At 34.0% G+C, this 8,026-nt stretch overlaps 1 protein-coding gene across 3 annotated transcripts in view; it reads left to right on the forward strand.

Annotated features, from left to right (window-relative positions):
* The window catches only part of DNM3 (dynamin 3), a 574,343-nt gene that overhangs the window by 416,140 nt on the left and 150,177 nt on the right, over positions 1-8,026 (forward strand). The gene's annotated exons all lie outside the window — the stretch shown is intronic.

Consider the following 8,026-nt stretch of genomic DNA (forward strand, 5'->3'; position numbering starts at 1 on the left):
TCTTTTTTCTGTCTCTCTCTCATAATAGGAAAAGAAAAGAAGTACATGCTTCCCTTGGACAACCTGAAAGTTCGGGATGTGGAAAAGAGCTTTATGTCTAGCAAGCACATCTTTGCACTCTTTAATACAGAGCAAAGGTAAGAAATTGAAAAGTCCCTGTCTTCAGATTTTTTTCCTTGAAGTTCTACATGATTCAGAGATCATATTTGAAAATAGTTTCTTTGGTCGCACCTTGAAATTTGTCTACTCTTCAGTTTTCCTTTCATTTATTTTGTATTTTAAATTCCACCATGGGTTATGGCTTCAAAATATAAAACTCAGACTAAAAAAGATCTTCCAGTGTTAACTATTTATTTCTTGCTTTTCCACCTAGCATGAAAATAATTCTTCATCCATTTGTTTTTTTTTTCTTTTTGCGACGGGATCTCGCTTTCTCATCCAGACCAGAGTACAGTGCTGTGATCGTGGTTCACTGCAGCCTCGAACTCCTGGGCTCAAGCAATACTCCTACCTCAGCCCTGTAGAGTAGCTGGGACTACTGGGTTCATGCCACTGTGCCTGGATAATTTTTTAAAAATTGTTTTGTAGAGATGGGGGTCTTGCTGTGTTGTCTAGGTAGTTGACCTCAAACTACCTGGGCCCAAGAGATTCTCCTGCCTTGGCCTCCCAAAGTGCTGGGATTACAGGCATGAGCCACTGCACCCAGTCTGTCCATTCTTAAAGCTGCATTTTATTACCTTAAAGTCTTTCTTGTCCCAATATATTGTTTACATACTTACAAACTACTCGATGATAATTTTAAAAGTATCTTTCTAATGTGAATGGATATCACTTAAGCTGTTGTTGAAGAGCAGACAAATTTCACATATGATGATTAAATCCAGTGAATAGAATTATTCAGTTAAGGTGAATAAAAATGTATAGTATTTTACAGTTTTTCAAAGTGCTGTCTACATTCATTGTCATTGGTTTTTGTAACAGCTGCCCTTGAGGTTAAAAGGATACAGTTATAAATAAGAAAGTGTAGGCTCAGGGATGTTAACTCACTTTCTTAAGATCATAAAACCAGTGCACGGGGGAGCTGGAACTTGTATCAGGACTTCCTCTAAGTACACTTTTCCTTCCACTCATTTTCCATTGTGTGCTTACTTTATTATGTTGCTCATGTGCAGTATCAAAACTGTATTTTGAGCAGATCATCACAGAGTGCCATGATCTTCACTGAAATGTAGCAGTAAAGTTAAATAAGCAAATGGAGAGGTAAGAGAGGATGGGCTAGAGAAGTGTAAAAGGGCTACAACTAGGAAAGGATAATAAAGGAGACTTTTTGCAAATGAAAATGTTATAGGAAGAAGCTAATTAATTTGTGTGAGTCAGTTATTAAGACAGTGAGTCATTAAGGTAACAGGATCTAATTTTAACCCATTTTTCGAGACTGCCTGTTGTCTTTATTTAGCAATGAATGAAGTTACTTGATTAGGTTCAATGACTGGCCCAGGGTCAATCACACAGTAAATTAAAATAGCAAAGGAAGACGTCTTCCTACATTCCCAGTCAGTTGCTCAGAGTGACTCATAATACAAAAATACTTAGTAAAACCACAAGGCAAGCCATTTAAAGAATTGACGGGAAAGAAAATTAAATACAACTAACTCCCCTACCAAATATTCAAATGGGATTTTTGAAGACAGTATTATTTGAGAGCAGCTTATGAAAACACTCTGAAAATAATAAAGAATAAAAGGTTTTCTAGAGAGAACAGTAGTGAGTCTGCCACACTGCAGCCAAGCTCAGTACTAGTTTGCATGCCTTCATCAGAGCAGCAGAGAATCAGGAGATCCTAAAGCAATCATCAGAGGTGTGCTCAGCCTTCTTGCCTAGATGCAGAGTGGAACAGGTGGCTGCCAAACAGGAAGTCAAACAAAATTGAATCCATGGTCAACCTGAAAAGTTAATGTTATAAAAGAGCTGGGTGTAAAGTAAAAACAAGGCTATGGTAGACTATCATTTTTCTTAAAATACAACTGTGGATTTTAATGACAGCAAAAGTCACTGAAATAAGGAAACTGGATTTTGAAAATCTAGATATTTTGGAATCTTGGAGTTCTAAAAGGTATTGAATTCTGCTGCCACTTCTCAGTGACCTCAGTGAGTATATAGATGTACCTACATTGGCCATTGTCTTCTCCTTTGAAATCTTGATTCCTTTAAATCATTTTTGTGCTGGCAAGGACCTCCAGTACAATGTTGACTACAAGCTGGAATCCTTGTCTTGTTTCTCATTTTAAGGATAATTTAAGTATGTTTTTAAAAAATTTATAGTGAAATACCTTTTGATAGATGTCTGATATCGGGTGACGATTTCTTGTGTTTCTAGTTACTAAGGTTTCTGTTTTCATTTTTAAATCATGCTTAGGAGCTGAATTTTATCAACCTCTTCACCTGGAAGATTGTATGATTCTTCTTCTTTAATCTGTTCATGTGACCTTCTAATGTTAAACCATCCTTTGTCTCCTGGGATTAAACTTAGTTAGGTCACAATGTGCTATTCTTTATTATGAGTTCTTGGCTTATGCTTGTTAGTATTTTAGCAAATGCTAAAATGAGTTAGATTGGCCCATAAATTTCCTTTTATATTATTTTGCCTGGTTTTAATATCAAGGTTCTGTTAGCTTCATAAATTGAGGTGAGAGTAAGTCCTTATTGTTCTTTGGAACCCTTCACAAAAGATAGGAATTAACTATTAACTGATTGTTTGCTGGAAGTAACCTGTAAAATCATCTGGCCCTAGAAAGTATTTTTGGTAAGTAGGCTTTTAACTAGTGATTGAATATATTTAATTATTTCAGATTTATTTAGGTTTTCTGTTTGTTCCATGGATCCGTTTGAATAATTGTATTTTTTCTAGAAAATTGTCCATTCTGTTTTGCTTTAAATATATTGCACCAACTATTCCTTAGTATTTTATTTTTCTAAATCTCTGTTATATCTGAAATTTGACTGATTTTTATTTCCAATATTAATCCTTATCTTTTTTATGATCACTCTTGCCAGGGTTTTGTCTCTTTTCAGAGAACCAGCTTGTGGCACTTTTGAACATCTATTGTGTATATTTTTTCTATTCCAATAATTTCTGTTCTCAATTATTTCCTTCCTTGTATTTTCTTGTGTTTACATTTTGGGTCTTTTCAAACTTCTTAATTTAGATGTATAGCTCATCAATTTTTATCCTTTCCTTTTCTTATATATCAGCATATAGATCTATAGATTTCTCTCGAGGTAGTGTTTAGCTGCTTACTACAATTTTTGAAATTTAGCAATTTTATTACCATTCAGTTCTGTTTCCTAGTCTTCATTATGTTTTTTCTTTGAGCTATTTAAAAGTGTGTTTTACATTTTCGAATGCAGGGAATCTTACTGTTTGTATCATTGATTTCTAACTAAATTGTATTGTGATCAAATAATATGGTCGTACATGGTGTTAATAAACATTTCACATATATGTGAGAAGAATGTACATTTACTAGCTTGGAAGTGTAGGTTCCATGAGAGCTGATTGGATTATGCTTGTTAATTGTATTTTGCAATGTCTATAGTCATTATCTTTTTACCATCTCAAATAATTCCAACATTCAACAAGTATATATTAGGCACCTGTTATGTGCCAGACACTGTTCTATCCTTAAAATATACCTGTGAATCAAATAGAAAAAGACAATTAAACATTTTAGATACTGTCTAGAAAGGGGAATAGGCAGGGAGACAAATAAAACTCACAAAGAATCTTATTTTATCAGATGAGCATTAAAAAGATCACTTTGTGATTGTGAGCTTGAATAAGCCTGCCAATTTTTGCTTGAGGCCAATCTATGCTATTAGATTCATACAAATTTAGTGTTGTATTTTCCTGGTGACTTAAAAAAATAACTTCGTGACAGTCCTCTTCATTCCTAATAATGCACTTTGCCTTAAAATTTATTTTGTCTTATGTTAATATAGCTATACTAACTTTTGGTTAATATTTTTATTGATACATAATATTTATACATATTTACGGAGTACATGTGATATTCTGTTACATGCATAGCATATGTAATTATCAAATCAGAGTATTTAGGATATTCATCATCACAAGTATATATGAGAACTTTCCAAGTCCTTACTTCTAGCTATTTTGAAATATACAATATATTGTTGCTAATTATAGTTACCATATTCTAGTATTGAACATTAGAATTTATTCCTTCTATTTAACTGTATGTTTGTACCCATTAGCCAACCTTTCTTCATCCTTTCTCCCCAACCCCCACCAACACACACACACACACACACACACACACACACACACACACATTATTTCCACCCTCTGGTATATATCATTCCACTAACTACCTCCGTAAGATAAACTTGTTAAACTCCTATTTATGAGCAAGTACGTGCAATATTTGTCTTCTTGTGTTTGGCTTACTTAACATAGTGACTTCCAGTTCTATCCATGTTGCTGCAAATGACATGATTTTATTCTCTCTTTATGGCAAATAGTACTCCATTGTATAAATATACCACCTTTTCTTTATCTGTTCATCCATTTAAAATATTTAGGTTGATTCCATACTTTTGCTATTGTGAATAGTGCTACAATAAACATGCGGGCACATGTGTCTCTTTGATATACTAATTTCCTTTTCTTTGATTGAATACCCAGTAATGAAGTAGTTCTAGTTTTAGTATTTTTAGAAATTGCCGTATTTTTTTCCGTAATAGCTGTGCTAATTTACATTCCCACCAACAGTGTATGTTCCCTTTTGTCTACATCCTCACTGCCATCAACAGATTAAATCTCATTACTCGTTCTCGGTTGGTTCAGGTTTTTTATTTCTTTCTGATTCAATCTTGGTAGGTTGTATTGTCCAGGAATGTATCCATTTCTTCTAGGTTTTCTAGTTTGTTAGTGTATAGTTGTTCATAATAATCTCTGATCTTTTGTATTTCTGTATTATCAGTTGTAGTATCTTTTTATTTGATTTTTTAAGTCTTCTCTCTTCTTGATTAGTCTTACGTGTCTTATTGATTTTACTTATTGATTTTTTTGTGTTTATTGTGATTATTCTTTTTTGTGTGTGTGTTTTTGATAATAGCCATTCTGACTGGGGTAAGATGATATCTCATGGTTTTGATTCACATTTCCCTGATGACTAGTGATGTTAAGCATGTTTTCACATATCTGTGTGCCATTTGTATGTCTTTTTTGAGAAGTGTCTATTCATGTTTTTTGTCTGCTTTTTAATGGAATTGTTTGTTTTCTTTTGAGTTCCTCATATATTCTGGATATTATTCCCTGTTGAATGAATAGTTTGCAAATGCTTTCTCCCATTTAACTGGCTGTCTCTTTACTCGGTTGATTTTTTTTTCCTTTGCTATGAAAGTTTCTGGTTTACTATCATCCCATTTGCCTATTTTGTTTTGTTGTTTTGTTTTGGGGTCTTAGTCATAAAGTCTTTGCCTGGGCCAATGTCCTGAAGTGTTTCCCCTATGCTTTCTTATAGTAATTTCATAGTTTCATGTAATGTTTAAGTCTTTTATCTATTCTGAGTTGATGTTTGTATATGATGAGAGATAAGGGTCTAGCTTCTTTCTTTTGAGTATCGCTATCCAGTTTTCCCAGCACCATTTATTGAAGACGGTATCCTTTCCCAGTGTATCTTCTTGGTGCCTTTGTCAAAAGTTAGTTGGCTGCAAATATGGGGGCTTATTTCTGGATTTTCTATTCTATTCCATTGGTCTATGTGTCTATTTGTGTACCAATACATGCTGTTCTGGTTACTATAGCCTTGTGATATATTTTGAAGCCAAGTAATGTGATGCCTTTCACTTTGTTCTTTTTGTTCAGGATTGCTTTAGGTATTTGGGTTCTTTTTTGATTCCATACAAATATCAAGGTTTTTTTCTATTTCTGGGAAAATGTCATTGCTATTTTGATAGGGATCACACTGAATACATAGATCGCTTTAGACAGTATGGTAATTTTAACTATATTAGTTCTTCCATCCATGAGCATGGGTTGTCTTTCCGTTTGTTTTTCTCCTTTTCCATTTCTTTCACCCATGTTTTGTAGTTATTCTTGTAGAAGTCTTCTACCTCCTTGGTTAAAGTTATCCCTAGGTGTTTTGTTCATTTTATTTATTTAGCTATTGTAAATGTGACTGCCCCCTTGATTTCTTTCTCAGCTAGTTCATTATTTGTGTATAGAAATGTTACTGATTTTTCATATGTTGATTTTGTATCCTGCAACTCTGCTGAACTTCTTTATAGTACCTAACAGTGTTTTGGTAGAGTCTTTAGGTTTTTCTAAATATAAGATCATGTTATCTGGACAGGAACAATTTGACTTCCTCTTTTCCAACATGGATGCCTTTTATTTCTCTTGCCTGACTGCTCTGGCTAGGACTTCCAGTGCTATATTGAAAAGAGTTGTGAAAGTGGGTATCCCTGTCTAGCTCCAGATCTTCCCATTCAGTGTAATGTTAGCTGTGGATTTGTTACATGTGTTCCTTATGATGCTGAGGTATGTTGCCTCTGTGTCTAGTTTGTTGACAGTTTTTATCATGAAGGAATGTTGACTTTTATCAAGTGCTTTTCTGCATCTATTTAGATGATCACATTGTCCTTCATTCTGTTGATGTGATATATCATGTTTACTGACTTATGTAGGTTGAACCATTCTTACATCCTTGGGTTAAATCTCATTTGATCATGGTGTGTTATCTTTGTGAAATGTTGTTGGACTCAGTTTGCTAATATTTTGTTGAGGATTTTTGTATCTATGTTCATCAGGAATATTATCCTGTAATTTTCTTCTTTCTTGCATACTTTTCTGGGTTTGGTATCAGGGTAATGCTCCACTTATTAAATGAGTTTGGGAGAATTCCTTACTATGCTATTTTTTGGAATAGAGAATAATTGGTGTCAGTTTTTCTTAGAAAGTTTGGTACTATTTGGCTGTGAAGCCATCCGGTCCTGGACTCTTTCTGTTGAGAGATTTTTATTACAGATTAAATCTCATTACTCATTATTGGTTGGTTCAGTTTTTTAATTTCTTTCTGATTCAATCTTGGTAGGTTGTATTGTCCAGGAATGTATCCATTTCTTCTAGGTTTTCTAGTTTGTTAGTGCATAGTTTTTCATAATAATCTCTGATCTTTTGTATTTCTGTATTAGTTGTAATATCATTTTTATTTCTGATTGTTTAAGTCTTAATATCTTCTTGATTAGTCTTACAAGTGTCTTATTGATTTTATTTATCTTTTTAAAAACCCAACTTTTCGTTTTGTTGATCTTTTGTATTGTCTTTTTCACCTCCATTTCATTTAGTTCCACTCTTATCTTTATTATTTATTTCCTTCTATTAATTCTGGGTTTTGTTTGTTCTTACATCTCTAGTTCCTTGAGATCCATCATTATATTGTTTATTTAAAATCTTTCTATTTCTTCTTCTTATTATTATACTTTAAGTTCTAGGGTACATGTGCATAACGTGCAGGTTTGTTACATATGTTTACTTGTGCCATGTTGGTGTGTGTACGCATTTATTGCTGTAAGCCTCCATCTGCACTGATTTTGCTTTATTTCATAGGTTTTGGTACATTGTGTTTTGATTTCTGTTTGTTTCAAGAAATTTTTTAATTTTCTTCTTAATTTTTCTCTTGACTCTGGTCATTCAGGTGCATGTTTTTCACTTTCCTTATATTTGTACTGTTTCCAAAATGTCTCTTGTTATTGATTTCTGTTTTTATTTCATTGTTGTTTGAAAAGATACTTGGGCCGGGCGCAGTGGCTCATGCCTGTAATTCCAGCACTTTGGGAGGCTGAGGCGGGCGGATCACAAGGTCAGGAGATCGAGACCACGGTGAAACCCCATCTCTACTAAAAAAAAATACAAAAAATTAGCCAGGCACTGTGGCGGGCGCCTGTAGTCCCAGCTACTCAGGAGGCTGAGGCAGGAGAATGGAGTGAACCCAGGAGGCGA

The sequence above is a fragment of the Rhinopithecus bieti genome, unplaced genomic scaffold (assembly GCF_001698545.2).
Source record: "Rhinopithecus bieti isolate Rb0 unplaced genomic scaffold, ASM169854v2 scaffold_1853, whole genome shotgun sequence".
In the NCBI taxonomy this organism is placed as follows: Eukaryota; Metazoa; Chordata; class Mammalia; order Primates; family Cercopithecidae; genus Rhinopithecus; species Rhinopithecus bieti.